This window comes from Camelus bactrianus, chromosome 8 (genome assembly GCF_048773025.1).
Source record: "Camelus bactrianus isolate YW-2024 breed Bactrian camel chromosome 8, ASM4877302v1, whole genome shotgun sequence".
In the NCBI taxonomy this organism is placed as follows: Eukaryota; Metazoa; Chordata; class Mammalia; order Artiodactyla; family Camelidae; genus Camelus; species Camelus bactrianus.
In genome coordinates, this window is record NC_133546.1 from 68759524 (window position 1) to 68782129 (window position 22606).

Genomic DNA, 22606 nt, shown 5'->3' on the forward strand with positions numbered 1-22606 from the left:
TTCTCAATCCAGTAACTATGCAGCTTCCAGCCTGACCACTGGCAACCCAGCAACCACAAAATTCAGGTCCCAGGAGGGCCATACTTACTGAAGGGAGCACCTTGGTCTCCTGGGACACAACTAAGGACTGCAAAAACAGCACCTTCTATACAATGTATAAATGACAATATCAAAGCAGAATCTTGCACATACTACAGCAAAATAATTCCCCAAGTTTTTAAGCACCACCTTACAGAAGTCAGGAAGGGGGAATACTAAAAGCTAAGGGGAAAACTCCATTTAAACTCTAAAAAACTCTAAACTATTTAAAGATCTCAGTTTCCACCTAAAACACTGAATCACATTCATTCTCTAACAGTGGCAAAAAAAGATCCAACAGAATATAAAAGGATATCAGCAATCTGGTGGTGGAAAGAGACACATATATAAAGAACGTGTCAAAAATAAAAGGTAAATTTATTCAAACTACTGGATTACAGGAGGGAAATCTAATAATTCTTTAAATTTGTACAGGACTATAACTAATATAAATTCATAAATTCATTAATCCTAGCCAGTACAAAAATATTGAACTGTCAAGCTTTAAATAGCATTCTTAGAAAAATAAATACATAATTCAGAACCATTTTACTATGCAAAAATTAAAAAACAAAAAACATTTATATCACATGATATATACAAAACCTCAATAAGAATATATTTGCTTTGAGCCATAAACGAACATTCATCTACATTAAGTTCTCCAGGAGTTATTAAGGGGGACTATAGCGAAGTGTTACAACACTTTGATATCTAAGGGTAGTTAACTTTTCTTTACACAGCAGCAATAGTCTAAGAACCTAAGAATCATAATTTCCAGATGTAGACATGATATTTCCCAAGTCACTTTATAGAAATAAAAATGTATTTAAGACCTTCCCAAAAGAGGGGGGTTACTTTAATTTCAATTTTGTAAAGAATATACAGGTATACACATATAGATGCACTAAAAATACTAAAATATCATTCACCAAAACGCCAACAATAGTGATCATCTCTACATGGTGGAAAGATCAAAGATTCTCATTCACTTCATTTTGGTCATGTGGATTCTGCACAATGAACAAATGGTGAGATAATTTTGTAGGGGGAGGAGAGCTTAAAAGAGGATAGATTCGTCCACAAAGGTACTGATAACCATACTGATGTTTCCCCACCACCTTACACTGTTCTTTCTTACACATTTCCCCTATCACGTACTCTGACAGCATACACAGAATCTATCCATTCAAGTCCAGCCATTCGAGAAACAGTTGTTTAACATTTTCTCCCTGCTAGAACTGAATGACAGTAAGATCGTGTCTATGTGGATGAGAAATGCATCTCTGAGACTTGGCACAGTGCCTCTACACAGCAGGCAGACGAGTGACTTTAAATAAATGAACCAAACTGGTCTAAATGCCTCAGGATGCAACTGAAGATCAAACTTTCCTCTCTTTTCACTAAAAAACACTGAGTGATAAGCCTTCCATATTTGAAAACATGTCGGAATCACCTCATTAGTCTTCTTTTTGCAATTTAATCAGTTCCAGTTCCCTAAAATGTTCTCCAATTACGTGGCTTTTTCTGAACCTTAGTTTCTCCACAACGGTTCAGCTGTGAAGTTTAGCATTAAGCCAAACATTCCAATTCTAATTTACTACTTCTTAAAATTGGAAGAATAGGTATAATTTTATATAAAATTTGGATAAACTCAATCAAGTGTTTACAATGCCCTTCATATGTAGACATCCTGCCCTCCCAGAACATAAAATTTCATTCTCTTTCATTCTCCTCTTTTGCCACCATCACTAGCACATATTTGCACCAACACTATTATTTCACTTTTTACAGATTCTATGTCATAATTATGACAATTACTTCGTCGGTTTTTAAGAGACTATCGAAAACACATAGAGAGAAATATATAGTCATTTTCCAGCCTCACAGAATCAACTTAAATGTTTTCTGCAGTCAAGTAAATATAATTTATAATTACAATCCAAATCTTTGAGCAAGATAATTAAACACTCCAAACTTCAGCACTTCAATAAGGCCCCAATATTACCTCCACGCTATAAAAACTCGTGATGACTTAATGTTTCAAAAAAAAAAAAAAACAATGCAATAAGGTACAAAGTCCACCAATACTCTGCCTCTCCCATCGCAAACACATCAACCTGTAACTTCATCCCTACCTGAACACGACCCTGCTCTTTGCAGAGCTGAGCTCACACGTGCTCTCGAGCCCACGTGTCCACAGCCCTTCCAGAGCCTAGGTGCTCCCTCCTGTCTCTGAACTGGGCTCACTCATTTCCTCATCACTACCTTCTCTTTGTCAGCAAGATTAGAAAAACAATCATTTCTAATGTAAAATGTTTCCTTTACATGAAAACTTAAAACAGTAGTCAAAATGGAGAATTTTTCTAATTGAACGATGAAGGAGCTTTACCTACCTTAGGCTATTTAAGACTAAAAAAATAATAATTTCAGTCTTCAAGTATGTGAATAAGGATGAAAAAATGTGGCTACATGGGTGAATGGGTGTGTACACACAGGAACCGTGATCGAATGGCCTTCATCTCCAGAAGGTAAACTATCAAGACAGAGCGACTTAGGCAAGACATGAAGAACCTTCACAAAGAACAGGGGACAAAAAGAGGGTCTTCACCTCAGGAGCTCTTCAAGAAAAAGATAAAACTGGAGGAGGATTAGCTCAAGTGGTAGAGCACTTGCTGAGCATGCACAAGGTCCTGGGTTCAATCCCCAGTACCTCCTCTAAAAATAAATAAACCTAATTACCTCCCCAGATAAACTGATAGTAACAAAATAAGAATAAAATGTAGCTTCTTAGAACAAAGTTTTTAAAAAAGATAAAACTATCAATGACCTCTTTTGAGTGCTTGAAATACGGTCCTGCCAGGAAACAAAAAACTAGATTCAACAGGATTAACTTCTACTTCCAAATTTTGTATGAGTAACAAGTGTACTGTTCTAATAATTTTCAAGAATTCTTAAATCTCCAACACAGAATGTGATCCATTTTTTTTAACTTCTCCATAAGACAATGAACGTTAATTACTGTACAAAAACTGAATTTTTAAAATACTTTGGTCACCAAGTTTCCTCAGTTTTTGACAGGAAGTTTTATTTATACAAACTTAATATAAAAAAAGAAACTGAGCTACACACTGGAATCACCTGCAGACCTTTGGAAAAGCACCAACACCTAGGTCTCACCCTCCAAGATCTGGGGTTTAATGGGGCCAGGCTGTGGTCCGGGCATTCGGATTTTGAGAGTAACCACAGAATTTATTCTTTCACTTCTAACAGTAACAAATGAAAATTCAATCATTTTCATGTTGATACAATAACTTGGAAAGTCACCCCCAACTTTCATTCATAATGCAGAGAGAAATAAGGGGGAAATTTCCCATTGTCTTACACAATTTGGGGAGATTTTTAATGTTCAGGTTGTAACTTTGACTAGCTGATTGCTTCCCCTTGAATTTTATTCACAGAGAAATCCATTTAGCATCTGGTGTCCAAATACAAATACTGTAGCTTTGATGAGGAACAATTACAGATCAGTGTATCCTGAGTTAAAATGCATTTATTTCTTTTCCCTTTTGTTCATTAATCCGTTTCTTGGAGAAATATATACACCTTAGCAGATGCCAGTAAAAGGGCACTCTGCCAAATCTTTTTTCAAAGAAAACCCGTGAGGAAAAGCACTGCTAACTTGTGTGTGTGTGTCATAAATTTGAAGTTTATATTTCTATACATTTCTTGGGCAAAGCCAACTACACTACCCTTATTTACAACACTATGACTCTTTATGTTGTTATCCATCAAGGTTCAGCTAATCTGTCAATTTGACATTTTAAAAAAATCAGGAAAGATAAATCAATAAAGACATCTAGCATTAATTACACAAATAACAGTCACTAGAAAATGTCTATAAAACTAAAGTATCTAAAGGTGAGTAGTTCAAATATTAAACAGAGCACAACAGATACTTAACTTTATAATAATAAACACTATGAGAAAAGTATTTCTGGCCATATTTTCAAATAGATATCTCTTTAGGTATCTTTATGACAATCTCTCTCTAGTATTTCTGGCAAAATAATTAACATATTTTATGGCAATAGTTTACTTCTAAACTTTGTTCATTCTCAGACTCACAATTTCCTTAAAAGTAAAAAATAGATTATTTACATCTGGTGCAAATCTCTCTTGTAAAATAAAGAAAAATTCTTGTATTTAAATTCAGACCAAAATAGACCAGATTACTGGCACCCCAATATTCTAAAACTGTAAGTTAAAAGTTACTTATGCAATTTCTAACAGAGATGGCCTTTAAAAAGCTGATAGTAAAATACTTGGGGAGGCAAAAAAAAAAAAATTGCTATTAATCTGTTTGAGTGGAAACAATGAATCATGTTTTATTTTTAAAAAGAACTACATGTATACTATTCACAAGTATCATATTTGTTAATTTACATCAGAATAAATGTTTTTATTATTTCACTAATTCTTTGTATTCTCTACTAAATTTCAAAGTTTCAGTGTCTCACTTGAAGACACTTACACATCACTCAAGAATGAATTGAAGAAAATGACCCAAAAAACCTACTGCAGCCCAAACAAGTATCTAGGAATAGTCCAAACTGGTATGGCTCCTGTAGAAAAGAGTATAAAGAGATTCTTACTTCAAATTATTCTGATGCCATTAACGATATATATAAAGCAAAATAGCAAACTTAGAGAAGACAGCAAAGCCTAGAATCGAATCTAAAATATTTTCACACTGTTTTAATACACACTGAGTTTTCCAGAAATAAAATACCACATAAGAGAGAAGGCTGTCTTTAATTGGAACCTTGACAAAAGGTGTTTATCATTCTGGAGAAAACCATTACAGAGCAATGCTGATCGTGGTACTTTAGCCACCAGTATACAATACCCATGCGAGTCTGCATTCATGACTAGTCTACATATGGATGTCAGCAACTGACTGCTCTGTTCTGTCTTACAGTGTAGCAGTGTCCAAGACTTCCCATACTGAAATACAGGTATTAACATATAATTAATATCAATACATTTATGTTTCACTTTTATCTATAATGTAAATATTACCCTATTTTAATATAAATATTGATATATTTAATTGTTGTGATAAATATACACCATTTAATGACTGCTTGCTCTCATGTTAGATCATTGTATTAATTTTTAATTGCATATGTATTTACATGCACACACATATGTGTAGGTTATAATGTTTAATTTCAGTGTAGGAAAGGGTACCCCCTTGACAAACAATTGTTTTGAAAAGGGGGTCCCAAGTCTGACAGAATAGAGCCTCACTAGTGTTAACGGTCAAAGAGAATGGGACTGAGGCCAGAAACATGACATTTTAAAGGAAGAATGAGGGACAGTGGGAAAAAGGAGACAGAAAGGCAGCAGGCACCAGGGGAGAGAGTCCGCTGCCAGAGGAGAATGAAGTCTGCACAAGACGGGGTTGTCAACCTCATTAAGTGGTTCAGAAGAGGCTGACAACTGGAAAGGAGCCAGTGGATCTGAAGATGGGAAGGGCACTGGCAACCTCGGAGCAGCTTCCAAACGAAGCAGCTGAGGCAGAAACGAGTACCCTGCACTGAGTACAAGAGTGAACAGGGCAAAAACCCCAACAGATTACGGAGACTTCCCAAGAAGTTTACAGTAAGGGGGAAAGAAACAAGGCAAAGGAACAGGGAGATGACAGGATATAAAGAGGAGGCCTTTGTTTGCTTCTGGTTTTGTTGGTTAGGCTAGAAAAGACCTCTGGGAAGTTCATTCAAACTTATTTTAGATACCAAGTCCCCTAATTACAAGTTTTAAGAAATACTCTCTCCTACAAACTGAAATGTTTATAGATGATGAATTAAATGTTATCTGGAATCCGATTCAAAATAATCTAGGAGGAGGGGGGAAAATTACAGATTTTTTTTTTGAAAGGTAAAATAAGATTAGCCATGAGTTGTTAACCGTTGAATCTGCTGGGTGACTGGTACAAGGTGGTTTATATGCTCTCCTTTTCTGAATATGCTTAAAACATTCCACAAAAAAATAATTTTTAAAAGAATTACTCTCCAAAAGATGCTCAATTATTTTTCAAGTTTCTACATAATCATAAGCTGCTCTCTTAAATGTCAAACTGATGATACTGAATTTTACCAAGGTATATAATGAGCTTTTTCTTAGCAATGATTATACATTAATTGCTGAATTATCTCAATTTCTCACTTCCGATCCCAGCAAGCCATTTCATAGTCAACTAGATGAAAAAAAGAGGTAAAAAAAATTGATGCAAGCTGATCCTAGAGTTCTGGGTTACAAAGTCCAAAAATGTGTCCCCTAAGAATTCTATTTGACAGTTTCTTATTATAGCTTAAAAAGAAATGTTTATTTTCTAGCCAGAGCTTTATATAAAAATGTCTCTGAAATAACCTCTAAATTTTTAAATGGCATGATACTGATAAAAAAAAAAAAAGAACTCTGAGTTAAGAGCCATATGAATAATCTTTACAGTTCTGCCACTAATTTGGATGAATGACCTTCATCAAGTCCCTTAACCTCTCTAAACCTCAGTTTCCTCAACTTCTTGATAAAAAACTGGAATTAAACCAACTTGGGGGTAATGTCTAACTCTCTAGAGTTCTACCATCTGGTCTACAGAAAACCTGAACACATTCTCAACTCCAGCAGAAAACAATCTAGACCAGGAGTTCTCCAAGTGTGGTCAACATACCCCTGGAGATCCCTGAGACCGTCTCAAACAGTCAACAATGTCAGAACTATTTTAAAAATAATACTAAGACATTTGCCTTTTTCACTATGGTTGCATTTGCCCTAATAATGCAGAACCAATGATGTCAGAATCAAGGAAGGGGCACCACACCGTACCAGTGGTCACTGCGCCCACAGTAAAAAGGAAGCTGTCTCATGTAAGACACCTTTGACGGAGCAGTAAAAATTTATTAATAATACTACATCTTGACCCTCTAATATGCATCTTTTTAATACTCTATTTGACGAAACGGCAATCGCGCATAAAGTACTTCTGCTGTAACATGAAGTATGATGGTTGCCTTAAGGAAAATATCCGTCTGAGTGTCTGAGTGGTAATCTTCAGGAACTACTTTTTTTTCATGAAACTATTTTTACCAGAGAGAATGACTAACAAACCTTGGTTATTCAAACTTGGGTTTTTAGCAAACAAGTTTTTGTTTGCTTTTTGAGTAAAGCCTGTCACATTAAGGAAAGCAAGTGACAGTACTTGCTGACAACGATAAAATTCAAGTGAAAGCAGAATCTGGGAAAAATTGTATCTGCCACCTTGAACTTAAAATAGCTTATACTGTTTATGTAAAAGACTTTTCTTATGAGATCAAAATATATTACATAAATTTGGAAGATCTGCATAACTCAACACCACAGTACGTTCCACATGACCATTACAATTTTGTAAAATTACGTTTGGGTAAAAGATCCAATCAAAGCACAAAACTGAACAACGGATTGTAACAGGGTAGAAACACTTCACTGATATGGTTTAAAATTTCACTTTGGGGTTTTGAGAAATTACTACTTGGTTAGTTGTGGTGAAGGATCAAAGAATACATACAATTAACTGAAAAGGTCAAAGAAATACTTCCTCCCCCAACAATATATCCACGTGAGGCCAAATTTTCTTCACACACAGTTCAACTAAAAAAAAGAAAAACAGAAAAAATACAAACTGAATTCATGAGCAGATATGACAACCCAGCTATCTTCTATTAAGTTAGACATTAAAGAGATTTACAAAAATATAAAACAGTGGCACCCTTTTCACCAATTTTTGTTTGGAAGATAATTACTCTTCATAAAATATGTCATTTCTGTTAACATGCATTTATTAATTATCATTTTTAAGTGGATCAAATAATTTTTTAATTTCTAAATTTTAATTTCTAATACAGTAACTACTGATAGCTATAACCAAATGCATGAGCAAAATCTTCAGAGTCTTCCGTAACTAAGCGTGTAAAGGAGTCCTAAGACCGAAAACCTACTGATCTACGTAAAACCTTACCAAATCTTTAGCTAGGCAGGTCCCACTGTCTAGTCACTCACAACCTAGTGAGAGGAGCAGAGAATGAAAGAAGATGCACATTTATCACATAACCTGTGACGGACACTACGGTACAGGTGTACTTCCAAATAGCGAATTTGGGAAAGCTATCTTGAAAGACTTAGCAGGATCTTTCGAAGGTCCTGAGGATGGGTTAAGACTGACTAAAGGAAAGTGTATTCCAGACAAAGTCTGGCTTGAATGAGAATAAGATGAGAGAACAGGGGATAGGAGGGGGCATGTCTGGGGAACAGGTCAATGGGCCACTCCCGTATGACAGCAGAAGCGTCACGAGTGCCGAAGTGGAAAAGTGGGCCAAGAGATTAAGCCACAAAGGGTTTCAAATCCCACAATAAAAGTCTGGACTCCCAAAAGGATTACTAAAGGGCTAACAGGGATTCTTACTGAACAAAAGAATATTCCAATCAGACCCCTACTTTGAAACAGAACTTAATGGCAATGCACAGGACAGACTGTACACAGAGGAAGAGGGCCAAACACAGGGAGATCTGTATGGAGGAAGAGGAATGAGGCCTCAGTCGGAGGGGGAAGAAAGTGATGGCCAACCTTCCAGAAGCAGAGCAGGGTTTGGCAGCTGACAGACATGACAAGTGAAGTGGGGAAAGACGAGGGAAAGCTCTGAGCACGGATAATTGGGGTAATGAGGGTGTCATAAGGGAAACAGGAGGAGACGCAGTTTCTGAAAGGAGGTGACTTTGATGGGAATACGTGAAACTTCACGCTGTCTGTGGAGCATCAGTTTGGAAATACTGGTCAAGATAATACAGACCCTTAAAACACTAAAAACAGGTTTACCATTTGATCCAGCAACTTCAAAGGGAATCTTAATTCAAAAAGATACATGCACCCCAATGTTCACGGTAGCACTATTTACAATAGCTAAGACATGGAAACAACCTAAATGTCCATCGACAGATGACCAAATAAAGAAGTTGTGGTATATTTATACAATTGAATACTATTTAGTCATAAAAAAAGAATAAAATAATGCCATTTGCAGCAACATGGATGGACCTAGAGATTATTATACTAAGTGAAGTAAGTCAGACAGAAAGACAGTATCAAAATGATATCACTTATAGGTGGAATCCAAAAAAAAAAAAAAACCAACAGATACAAATTTTATTTACAAACCAAACACAGACAGACTCACAGACACAGAAAACAAACTATGGTTATGGGGGGGAGCAGAGAGATGGATAAATTGGGGGCTTAAGATTAGCAGATTACAAACTACTATACACAAAATAGATAAACAATAAGATTCTACTGTATAGCACAGGGAACTATATTCAATATCTTGCAATAGCCTGTAATGAAGAATATAAAAAATACCTGTGTGTGGGTGTGTATAACTGAATCACTATACTGTACACCAGCGACTAATGCAACATTGTAAATTGACTATACTCCAATTTTAAAAAAAAAGATAACATAGAAAGAAATTTGGGGGAGAAACCTACATAAAAATGAGCCAGAACCATGGGGCTGATATAATCATCAAAAATAAGAACGGAGTGAGCAGAGCAAAGTGCCAAGCACAGGATTTTATGACACACGAACAGTAAAGGCCTGGGCAGAGAAACTGAAGCAGGAAGAACAAAACAGGGAAGTCGGAGCCCTGGGAGCGCGCACGGCCACAGAAACCAACAAGAAAGAGTTCAAGGAAGATTAGTTGGTCAATAGCTGAAGAGGCTGGAAACGAATAATGATCTAAATGAGGCCACTGGACCTATTAATTAGGAGGTTACAGAGTAGTCTCTGTTGAGTGTTCAGGGACAGAACACAGATTACAATGAAACTGGGTTCACGGCCTCATTAGCAAGGTATTAGGTACAGGAAATAAACACTCCACCCAGGGCTACAGGAAAGTATGTTTTCCAAACAACAGTTTGTCTGCTTTTCAACCATAACAATTTTTTAATAAAACACTCTTATTTTCAGAGAATGTATTTCAGAGTCTTATAAAACACTGACTTAAGCATTTAAACAGGACGTTAACATTTACCTAGTAAACTTTAAGACACAAAGGGAATTTACTGTTGTGCTATACACTGAACCTCAATCTACTGCTTAAAAGAACATCATTCTTAGTCTAGATAAGACTACTGAAATACAGTTCAGTACCAATCGAACAAACAGCATTTAAGAAAAAGAAACCTATTATCTGATCTCTTTTTATTAATAGTATCAGGCACAATATGAGCTCAGACTTGATTTAGGCACATTTATATGAAATGTGTATTCAGCCAGACCAATGTTTATGCAAAGGTAACATGTGAAAGACCTATGCTTACAAGTACAATAGAGAAAACAATCATTTGTTTCACAGAAAGATTCTTCTCTTTACAAAAGTCACTACTGCGCTCCTTTAAACAAGACGCTCTCCAAGGATAATTTTAAATTATAGTTTAATTATTTATTCAATTTACACAAGACTTCACAGCAATACATTCATTCGTTAGGAGCAAATTCACAAAGTACGTAGGTAAAAGGGGTAGCTGATGAGGGGTTTAATACCCCTCGGAATGGCTTGGACTTCACAAGTCCATAAGGTCCCCCCTTCTCAACAGCTGCGGGGCGGCTGGAGACTGTGACCAGCAGGAACCGGAGGGTGAGGACACAGGAGGGCATCACAGAGGACCTGTCTGCCTGGGACGCGAAATCAAGCAACAGCTACCTGGGTGTCGGAATGTTACTACCCCTTGTTTAGAGACAGACAGAACAGATTCATTCTGAAGGGATTGTCAAAGCTTTGAGTTTTTACAAGAACACACAGAAAAAGGTAACCTAAAATTCTAAATGAGGCAAAGGCTCTGGAACTAGACCACCTGAGACCTCCCTCAGCTCTGCCCATCTCCACTCGCATAATCTAACAAGTTACTTAGAGCTCCATTCGCTCAGCTGCAAAAGGGGGCAAGAAGAGCCACCTCACAGGATCAGCGTGAGAATTAAACGAGCAAATGGCTGGAAAATATCCAAAGTGGAGGCATATCATTGTACCTCAAGAATTATTAGAATTGTACTGTTCTAGGGTCATTTTGGACCAGTCATTCAACACTCTCCCCGCTTTCACTGTCCAATCCTGCTGATGCACTCCGGTGGCTACATGTCCTGAAAATAATCCATGTCAATGTTGGATGCTAAACAGGAGGAACTCTAGGGAAGAGGACCCAAGGGCACGAGACACTGGACCAGTTCCAGAAGCACACTTTTCATAAATGAGAGCCCACTTTCTGACACAGGAACATCCTTGCATGCAGCCATTTGTGCTAATAACTCATCAAAAACACCCAATTAAACTGGCTTATAAATTCCTAATTTATACTGCATCCCTCCCCACTTCAAAAAAGCAAACTTATCAGTAGCATCTATCTCTATAAAATACAAAATTCTGACTGCAGTCTTTTTTTTTATGGCTTCTAAAACATCTGAAGTGCACCTGGTCACATGGTCAAATTCATTCACTTCCCTTCCTCCTCTCCCCTCCCCACCACACCTGATAGAAAATCTCTCTCAAGCTAATATAAACCTCGTTAATTGGCCAGTGACTGCATGATGACTACTTTTACCCCCTACAATCATCTGTTTCTACATCAACCCAATGGCCAACACAAGCCATAGTTTTATTTGAAACATCAGGCACCAAGATACATAAATCATCTTGCTCTTTCCATCAGCTCAACAATGATGGACTAGAAAAGCAGAGAAATGAATTCATTGCTTTTTGAAACACATACACATGCACGCTGTGTTCTTCCCCCAAATGCCAAAAGGATCACAGACAGCAAATCATGCCCACAAACCAAAACACAGCTGTTTGATCTAATTTTAGAAGAAAAATAACAAGGAACCAGGGAAAAGTTCTCTCTGGAATAACTCAATCCTCAAATCAGAGAAATTCAAAGAGCGTAACAAGGAAAAACCAACAGCCTCAACTCTTTCCTGCGGGATTCTAATTCTATCAGTGTCAAGTCAAAATAAACAATACGTTTTTAGAAGATCCCACAAAAGTTTGAAGTCTCTCCTTTAAAAAAGAAAAGATAAAGAAAAACACCCATTGACAGAAAAAAAATCTAAATGATTTCTAAGCACATGAGCTACTCTGTTTACTCCAAATCTGTTTTTTCCCCACCATATTCTTTTAAAGACAAGCTGAGAAAGTTATTGGTTCACAAAAAAAAAAAAAAGACCCAATTATAACATTTCACAGAAATATCCTTTATTAATATGTTAAAGTCTCACTGCCAGGCATTGATTATCGATTAGTTTGTTCTCATTTTCTGGAAGCTGGGAGTATGATCCAGCCTAGCTGATGCTTAATCTAAAATCTTGTGCTGTTTTTCCCTGGAACCCTCAAGAGAAGAAATAGAAATTATTCTAATCGTTCTAGGGGGAGTAATACTCATGGACTAGGGACCTTCATACCATCTCTGTAAGGTGAGAAACCTTTTTCTTTAAGACAGCTGAGTAACAGCAAATTATAACAAGTTTATACAGAAATTTAAGGTGCCTTTCAAAGGACTTGGGGGGAAGAAACAATTATTTCGTAACTAGTCTTAGTTCTATGAACTGTCAGTATATCAAGTCTGTGTTCTGGTGTTTTTTTCTATCAAGAGTTCAGGTGAAGAGGAAGTATAAATTTCAGAAGGCAAAGACTTTTCTTGCCAAAATATTTTAAACTTAATCATTAGATTTTTTTTTCAATGAAAACCTTTTATGCTATCAAACCAAGACGACCTAATGAAGGCAATTTCAGAAAACCTCATTAAGGCATAACAACGTATTAATAAAAGTACAGTATGTTAACAGACCTAGATTATGTTTCTCATTGGGTTCTACGGGTCACCAAAAGTTCCTAAAATAACTGATTAAACGAGAAAGCGAATCAACTATTTTTCAAAAGCGTGTACAAGACAGGTAGTCTCAATCACTCTGCAGGTGTATCACGATGCTACACGTTACTTAAAATGCACCAAGGAAATGCTACCAGTTCCCAAAGGTTCCAATCAATGCCTGACTTATTCTCCTTTTGCTCTACTGCACCCCCAACCCCTTCTCTGCTCTGCTGCTGCCCTGGGAGGATGAGCCTGCACAGAGCGATGTGAGGCTCCCGAGCTGGGTGCTGGGTGCTAGCAATGTGAATCACCGGCCCAGACCTGGAGGACAGAGGGACTGGAGGTCAGGGAACGTCCCCTCGCTCCCCTCTGGCCAGGCGCTAAGCCACAGCTCCCTGCACCCTGCTCCACAGGGCCAGCTCTCCTCTCTGGGACTCTCTGGAGAACTGAGGGCTTCTCACTGTTGCTATTCCCTGGGGGCCTCACCACCGTGTTTGTTCCCCAACCCCGGGAGTCTCTTCACTGGCACCATCAAGGGTAAATCTTGCCTGATGTGGCTGACAATACCAAGTCTGCTTACTCAGAGTACATTATCTACAGAAATCCAACGAAAATGTTTAAAAAGGTCTTAAGATCTAAACAAGCATTATTTACATATTACTATTTGCATAAATGCTTAAAAATTAAATGTAACTAACTCACTTTCCAATGAAGTTGACTAATAAGCTAAAATTCTCACTACAATTAAATTTAGGTGTGAAATTTAACACTGCGTTGTCCTCTCAAGATAAATGCTATAAGCTTAAAAGAAAAAAAAACATTAATGAAGAGATTCTGGTAACCGACATTTCACTTCCTTCTGCCATACGATGCCAGTTAACTAACCTAAGTAATTTTTTGTTGTTATTGCCAACACCTTGCCCCAAAGCATAGGATGAAGAAAAGGTTTAAACCTGTGGTTCTCAAACTTTGGTGCACAAATAAATCAACGGAGAAGCTTGTTAAAATGCTGCTGCCCAGGCCGCACCCACACAGCTCTGACCTGTTTTTACTAGCTCCCCAGATAATTCTGGTGCACACCTAAATTTCAGAACTACTTAAAACTGGCCAACTTCAAGACTCCAACCAAATCTCCGATACATAGCTTTTTCTCCTTCTGGACAAACATTCCCCATTAAACATGGAGGGGGGACCAACATAGTAACAATGATAATGGACGCCACAGGCCAGTGCGACATGGGCTTCACAAATACTACTGTCTAATTCGGTCCTCACAAGAACCAGGTACGTAGGACTGCTGTCTTCGTTTTACAGCTGAGAAAACCGAAGCCCAGAGAAATGAAGTAACCTGACCAAGGTCATGAGTGGCAAAACTAGGATCCCCTCACCCGTGTCTGTCCCCTTACCCTGGAGCTGGACAAGCAGGCCCTTATGCACAAGTGCAACTCTAGAACCTGGGGGCTGTAACAGGAGGGTAAGCCTGAGGGCCAGCAGCTAGGCAGGCAGTGATCCCGCCTGTCCCCGCTAACTCCCACCCCTCACCCAACAAGCTCTCTTGACTCTCCCCACCCACCACACTCACCGAGATCTTCCCTCCACCCGCAGGGCGCGCCATCACACCCCGGCGGACCAGTACCAGTGCATCAGCACTCTTCCCACAGGAGTAGCTACTGCTATGTGCAACGTACTCCACAGGACCCAAATTCCAGCTCCACCACGTAAGCACTGGCTGGGAGTTTGAGCAGGTTTAACCTCTCTGTGCCTCAGTTTCCCAATCCATAACGTGAGAGAAATAATGCCAAGGGCACTGAGGTGACCTAGTGATTAACTGAGCTAATGTATGTAAGACACGTGGCAAGAGCTCAATGAACAATAGCTCCTATTAAAATTATACTTTGCCAACACCCTTCTTACAAAAGCCAACACAGCAGTCCTGGCGCCTTGTTTTCTGAAACTGTGATAAAAGACAGAACGTATCCTTATTTATCAGGAGCAGACTGGTAACAGTGCTCTAACTCGGTCGACTGAAGGCCAGGAGGAGAAATATTTTAGAGCAGATGAGGCTTTAGCAGCCCTCAAATTGCACCCCTTTGACAACTATTTCCCAACTTGAGGGTCAGCCCTGTTAATCACATACAGGAACGACGAGTCTATAATTAACTTAATTCAAAACAACAGTAACATGCCGCTCTGCACAGGGACTTGGTCCTAACTTATCACCTTAGAACAATGCCTGGCCCGTAGTAGACACTCAGATATTTGTGAAATGAATGAAGGCATAAAGACACCAATGCAGACACACCTTAGCTCCTTAATGAATCCTTACAAAAACAAGCATAATCATCAGATCAATACCACTGTGCCAAGCAATTAAACTTATTTTCAAAATTCCCCCAGAATATTTTTCTTCTTTCTTTTTTAACTAATTGTTGGCTTTTAAGAACTCTACAACTAAAAAAGTGAACGTCGGCTCCATTCATCTATTAAAACTATTAAAGCAGTTCCATCAAAAAAAAAAAAAAAAAGCAAAAGCTCACCTTCTGCCTTACATTTAAAAGGGGGGGGGGCTTGTAACTACATATTTAACAAGGATCACTTGAGTGACTGTGATCATTCAGAATTTCCTGAACCCTCTGAATTAAATCCATAAAATGAAATGAGTCACTGCTCAGAAGGGAATCCTAACCAGCATCTAGGAGTCAGAGACCCAGGGAGGGGGAGGAATCTATTAAGGGAACCCACAGACAGGCGTTCCAGTCTCAGCTGTGCTTCTAAAGCAGCCGCATACAGCAGCCTTGGACAAAGCTCTTAATTTTTTGTCTCCATTTCCTTATCCACAGAACAGGAATAAATTTACCACATCTACCTCATCAAGCTGCTTTCGGACTAAATGCACATAAAATGATTTCAAAACAGTGAAGTGCCATAGTGTGACGTGTTAACTTCTGACACAAAGTCTTTGGATTCTAAACGGATGTTACCATTCGTCTTTCTTTTCATGTCTCTGCCATTCTTCCTGTTTCCTAGATCCAAAGATCTGCCAGAACAGGGAAGAACCAGTTCCTACCTACGGTTGTATTTCAAACAGAGTGGGCCCTCAGTAAACAGTTGCTGAAAAAGATGCTCATCCACATACAATAGACATTTTTTAATTCTACTTGATGCAAAATCCTTCCTTGCAGAGGTTAAGCAGCAGGTGACTTTCAAATAAAATCACGAGTGACACAACATCTATAAAGATGCCTACGGTTTGGCCAGGAGCACCACCTGCCTTTGTGCACATTACTTACGAGCCATGTGAATATTCACCTGTGTGAGTATCACCCAAGGAATGTGCTTTCGTATTTTGGTTTCACTGAACAGAAAAGGACTTCCCCTCCCTTTAACACCAGCAAGATTTCTAAAGGTGCCAGATCTGTTCTTCCGGTTTTACTTCCCATGCTTCAGTTCTCACAGGGAGAGAGCATTTGCCGGACTTGTGGTCATTTCTCAAACCATTATGTCATTCTCACACTACTCAGTAAAGAAAAAAAAACTTTATTTTTGAAAACCATAAATAGGAAGATATTCTAATACTTAAATTTTAAGATTAGTAACAGTCCACTAAATTTGTCAAATAAAAGGATAACTGTTTTAAATGCAAAACATCCTGGTTCCTCTGAACATTATATAATGCCTCAAAAGCAGAATTAAGCTTATTTAACTTTAGTTAGTTCTTGATTATCTACAGACACACACACACACACACAAAAGCAGATGTGTTACAGATCACCCATTAATAATTTACATTAAACCCCTGGATGATGGTTTCACGTTTACTGTTGCATTTGAGTATCCTTAAGATGCAAAATTCCTTCCAATTCAAACCAAATAATAAAACACCTGTTATTAATAGTAGTCACCCAACTCAGCCTATTATTTTTCTGTTCTTTTACCCAACCACATTCTACTGCTGAAATGACTCCCTGTTTGTTATAAAAGATGGACTCTATGTGCTCGTTTTTGTTCTTTATGTCTATTACAGCTCAAGGGACACTCCTGAAATAAACACGGCCATTTTAAAAAAAAATGCCCCAATACTACCGGTCACAATTTAATCATAAGTGAAAACCATTTTCCCCCCTAGAGTTAATTATGTATTATTTAAAAGACAGCGGCTACTGCATTTATAGGCAATAATCCATATCATCTGAGGAAAAATTTTAAGTTCTATCCTAACCAGCAACATTACACTTTTCATTTCAGCTATGATGAAAACCAGTGTTACATTACAGCCTAATTCTAGTTCCTGTGAACCCATCAAAATAAAGTGTGCAACACATGTAACACTCTGGGACTTCCCGCAGAATTCATACAGCAACATCGTATCGCTGTTCAAGGCCATCCACCTTAGAGGGAAGAAACAAACGCAGAACTCAAAAATTGGTTCCAGAGCCCCATTCCTGGCCTTTCTCAACCTCACTCCTATGTACCTTCTTCAGGATTATATTTAACACATTACCAGTTCTGCAGGTTTACCTGAACAGTCTCCCAAATGAAATTACATCAAGGCAACAGGCTCTGGTGGAAGGACCGGGACCTCAGGGTCAGAAGAGCTGGGTGTGAATCCAGACTCTCCTTCTGGCGCTACAGGACCTTGAGCAAATATTTAATTCTATGAACCTAAACTTCCTCATGTGTAAAAAGATGTGACCACTAACCTTGAAAATTATTTAGATCAAGTTCCTCAGATAGTGTTCCCATTGTGGCAGAGATCTAAGAAATGGGTGACAATCTTACCCTACTAAAGGTCCAGTCACAAATTACTACCAAAGATCTCATAATGGGGATCACAATCAAACTGTGAGATTTACTGAAGTTGTCATATTTTTTCAACCTTTTACTTAAAATGTTTTAATATACAGAAAAGAAAAATTCACAGAAGTTAGACATCTTTTCAAAACTGGCATTTTACACATCAAAGATGGAGCTTCAATTATCAACACAGTGAAAATTAATTTTTTTAAAGTGTTTGGGGTACTTATATTTATTCAAATCTGACATAGTCAAAAAAATTTTTTTTTAATTTTCTTAAGAAAGTTGTATTTTAGAACCCAGAGACAGCCGGGTTATCTAAACAATGAGCTACATGATACACCATAGTCTCCAGGCAAAGTCACAACAGGATGAGAAAAAAGCCTTCAGCTTCTCTCAGATTTCCTGGCCGCTGTTATTTTAAAACTTCATCACACAAACATAAACAGAGGAAAAAATCCATTTCAGATGAGCCCCATGGGTTCCAATTTATGATGTTTTCAAGACCTTGCATTACCTTACAGTAAATATTGCAACAACACATTACATTTTTTCTTGTTTGTGTTTCCAGGCACTAATAAAGAATACATGTGCATTATATGTAGTTTCATATATTACAAATATTTAGAGTTTTTAATCATAATCTTTTCTTAAGGTTGCTCATCACCGCTGTTTGTCCCCTTTTAAACTAGTTTTGGAAAACTAAAAGGTAACTTAAAAAGCCAACAATAAACAGCATGTCACACAGAACATACAAATGCAACGGGCAAATCTGCATTAGACGAAAACGACTTCTGTTTACCACTATGCAAGTAATTCTGCACAACTGAACATACTCAAAATGAGCTGGAAATATTTAAAAGTCAATGAGTTATTTTAAAAGGTTGCTTTGTTTCAAGCTCTGGCTATAGACCAATTCGTAGGGTTTCTAAAATTAATAATAAAACACACCAAGGTAATTTTCTCATCAAACAATTTCCAGTGGAAAACCACAACCCAAGACATCTAAGAAGTTTAGTTAATTTGTAGAGAAATGTCGTTTTGCTGCCAACCTTTGTACCATGACCATTACCAGCCTAAGTTCAAGATTCACATTTTACAGTGTGACTAGTGTTCAGCTAAATCTTAACAATATTAATGTTTAAAACTCTCAAACCCTGACGATATTTAGCTATATTGCATCTACACCACCAGAGCATCACAGCAAATGAAACTTTTAGTTAGCGTGTACATCAGCCCATTAAATTGGGCCATGTTCCTAGCTCCTTGTAACTGTAGATTAGGATTTAAGCATTCCTCCACACAAACTTTACGCGGATAAAATGTAACATGTTTTCTGAAACTGTATGGAAATATTTCTGACATGGATGTTCTAGTAATAACCCTATAAAATTATTTCCTATTGAAAATCTCAGAGTTCGAGCATTTTAATCGTTTTAATGAGTTTTGGAAATTAACAAAAAGGAAAAGCTCTTGCTCAGGAGCAGATATATAAATTAACATACCCAAGGCACGAGACCACCTAAAGTCTACGAACACAGCTTCAGATAGTCCCAACCTGGGTTCCTACATGATTAAACTACTAGTGGGAGCGGCTGATCCTCACATCTCAGAACAAACAGCACTGTTCCTGCACTGAATTTTAAGCTTGTTTAAGAAAGAGAAAACTATCACGGGGCGTCCAAGGCAGAGCTGGACACCTGAGTGCTCTGCTTCCACCTGGGAGCTAGAGAAGGCACACAAAGGTACCTCGGTGATGATAAGACCATGAAAGGAGACTCCCATTGTCCCGTGGAAATGAGAGCCAGCCCCGCGCTACCGTGAGCCGCCGCCGCCGCCCCGGCCCACTCATCACCTGCTTCACCCACCGGCGTCCCGAGGAGATGAGACCAGCCGTCGGCCCGGGGCGGCGCAAGGAGGCCCCGAAGCAAGGCCGGGCTCGCGGGAGCGAGGCTCCGGGAAGCGAGGCCCCGGCGCTGACGCCCCGCCGCGGGCACCCCGGGACACTCACCGGCGCGGGCGCGAGGGCAGGTGCGCGCTGGCGGAGCTACCTGTCGCCGGTGAGGCTGGGGGCGGGGCGAGGGGTGTTGAGGGCGAGGAAAGAGGGCGACGACGCGCACCGGCACAGGGACGGGGCGGCGGCGGCGGCGACCGGTCTGCTGCTCGCTTCCTGCTCGGACAGATCCCGGGTCCGTCTCCGCCTGCCGGCCGGCGCCCCGCCGAGTCCCCGGCCCCGCCGCGCGCACGTCACGGCTACGGAGCGCCCGAGGGGGCGGGGGCGCCGCGGGCCGGGCCGGGCCGGGCGGGGCGCGCGGGCGCTTCGGGAGGGGGCGCTCGGCGCCCGGGGCCGCCCCGCCCCTGCGCTCGCCCGGCCCGCGGCTCACAGCCCCCGGGGCCGGGTGGGCGCGCGAGGGCGCGGGGAGGGCGCGGGGAGGGGCAGCCCCCGGCCTGGCCGACGGTCCTTGTTCCTTCCCCTATGAAACGGCCTCCTTCGCGGCGGTTATTGTTTCCAGCGCCTGCAACGCACCGCTCTGGACAGGATGCCGTGACTGTTCCAGGAGGCAGAACTTTGTTCAGGGAAGGGTCGAGGACCCCGCGTTGTTGGCGGGGGCGGGCGGGAGCGAGGCCGCGCTGTGGCGGAGGGAGGGAGCACGACGAATTTGGCTCCGGTCCGCGCCGGCTGGGGCTGGGCTGCCCTGGGAAGGTCGTACCCTTCCTGTGCAACAGACTTGTTTGCTGTTCTGCTTTTGGAAGCAGGAGGTCTGAGATGGAAATTTTTCATTTCTTTGGCCTTCCCTACGCCGCCGCGCTATTTACTTATTAGAGCTCCGATCTTCTCTGTCCTTTAAATTGTACTGCTTTTATCAATGGCATACCTGTGAGTCATATTTGAAAGTTAAGGAAGTAGCTACGCAAAGTTGAATTATATGATGAAAACAATGGCTTTACGACAAAAAAAAAGCTTCTTTTAAGAAAATGAAGTGGTAATTATAATGCTGAAAGTCTCCGCTGAAAAAAGCTAGTCGATCCTACAGCGAAGAACTGCCTCCGCCCCACCCCGTAACATTCCAAGTTCACAACTAGAAAACTTAAGGAAGTATACAAGATTCTGACAGGAGACAAATTCCAGTTATTGAGATGTTCCACAGTTCTCTTGGAGAAGCTAAATTATGATGAGGTATTTCATGTTAGCATATAATTAAAACAATAAAATATTAAGAATAAAGTAGGGAAGTAAGAATGAGGAAGAGGAACCAAGAAAGGAAATAATTTACAGCAATCTCAGAGATTTAATTCCAGATTGCCAGGAGGTAAATCTTAAGTATGTAGAACTAGATTTCAAAACGGTTTCGAAAAAAGAGAAAAGGAGGAAAGGATGAATTCAGCGGAGACTTTAAGCAATTCACTGCTTTGGCTTCATTTTGTATTTAAGATTAAAAGGCTTTGACAGACCAATAGAAGTCCATATAGCTTATTCTGAGTAATAACTTATTTTTTTCTCTCTCTCTCCTTCGTCCTCCACTTCCAATCCATTACTGAGTCTCTTTTTTATCTCTTTATCTCTCTGATGTATCCAATTCCTCTTCGTAGCAACTACTATTATCTTGTATCAGGCCACCATCATTTCAGGTCTTGCATACTGCTTTAGCCACCTAACCAGTTTCCCAGGCTGCAGTCTTGTCCCCTGCTAATCCAGTGTCTACAGTACCGTCAGGTTTATGTTTTATAAAATACAAGCCTGATTTATGTACTCGTCTTTTTAAGCTCCTATAGTGGCACGCCACTACCATTAGTATAAAGTCCAGGCTCCTTAAGATGTCTTATATGAGCCTTCAACTGTTTTTGTTTGGCTAGTACTGTGGGAATCTCTTTTGCTTTTACTTTTAATTGAATTTGAATGCCTTTTCATTCTTCCCCAGTTCATCACAGTCCTTATCTCCTTAAAGCTGTCCTAAACCAGACTTCCTCACACAGGGTCACCTTTGAAATCACTTGCATTTTGGACCACTGTCTTAGCCCTGCTTACCTATCCAATTGCATTTCCACCCATTGCCTTTCTCCATTTCTTGCACTTTACATTCAAGCCATTCTGAAGTGCTGGCTGTCCAGAACAGACAAGCTATGCTATTATTTATTACCCTGGAGTGTTGCCAGATTAAATCCGATTAATCCTTCAGAACAAAGACCATGTATTCCCTCCAAGAAGCCTTCCCTAACCCCCTTATTCCAATACTTAGGTGCAGTTTAGTCCCCTGTCACATCCCTCTCCTACCACCCATTGCACACATCTCTTCCGACACTTACTTCGCTGTTGCTACCTTAGTGCACTTATAACTACCTCCCACCTGGACTGTAAGCTCCTTGAGGGCAGAATAGGGGACTTGTTTGTCTTTGTGTCCCTGGGGCCAAGCATAGTGGCTTTCACACCCCATTAAACAGTGGCTACCATTATTGTTATTTTTTTTTAATATGTAACACGTCACGAATTTGTGTGACATCCTTGCACAGGAGCCATGCTAATCTCTGTATTGTTCGAATTTTAGTATATGTGCTGCCGAAGTGAGCACAGTGTTAACTATTGAATAAATGGGACAGATGGATGAACAAACAGCAAGAGAACAGACGATTCTAGGAAACTGCATATGCGTTATTAAGCATGGTGGATGTAACTGTGTCATATCTGGTGCCAAAACTCAACAATGTATTCCATGTTTGTAAACTTTTCAACTTCGCTCTTACCCACTAAATATTTGTAAGACTCTTCCCAGAGTCT

At 39.7% G+C, this 22606-nt stretch overlaps 1 protein-coding gene and 1 non-coding gene across 11 annotated transcripts in view; both read right to left on the reverse strand.

Annotated features, from left to right (window-relative positions):
* Positions 1-20046, reverse strand: part of MYO6 (myosin VI) — a 127110-nt gene extending 107064 nt beyond the window's left edge. For 3 of the 10 annotated variants that reach the window (XM_074368718.1, XM_074368717.1, XM_074368711.1), the window contains exon 1: positions 19844-20036. The gene's annotated coding sequence lies outside the window, so the exon portion shown is untranslated. The other 7 variants (XM_074368719.1, XM_074368715.1, XM_074368712.1 and 4 more) reach the window with 6 other exon arrangements.
* A 2250-nt stretch (positions 20047-22296) lies between these two features.
* Positions 22297-22400, reverse strand: LOC123613637 (U6 spliceosomal RNA). The gene has a single exon (XR_006721013.1). It is a non-coding gene; the product is annotated as a U6 spliceosomal RNA (small nuclear RNA).
* Positions 22401-22606: the final 206 nt, after the last annotated feature.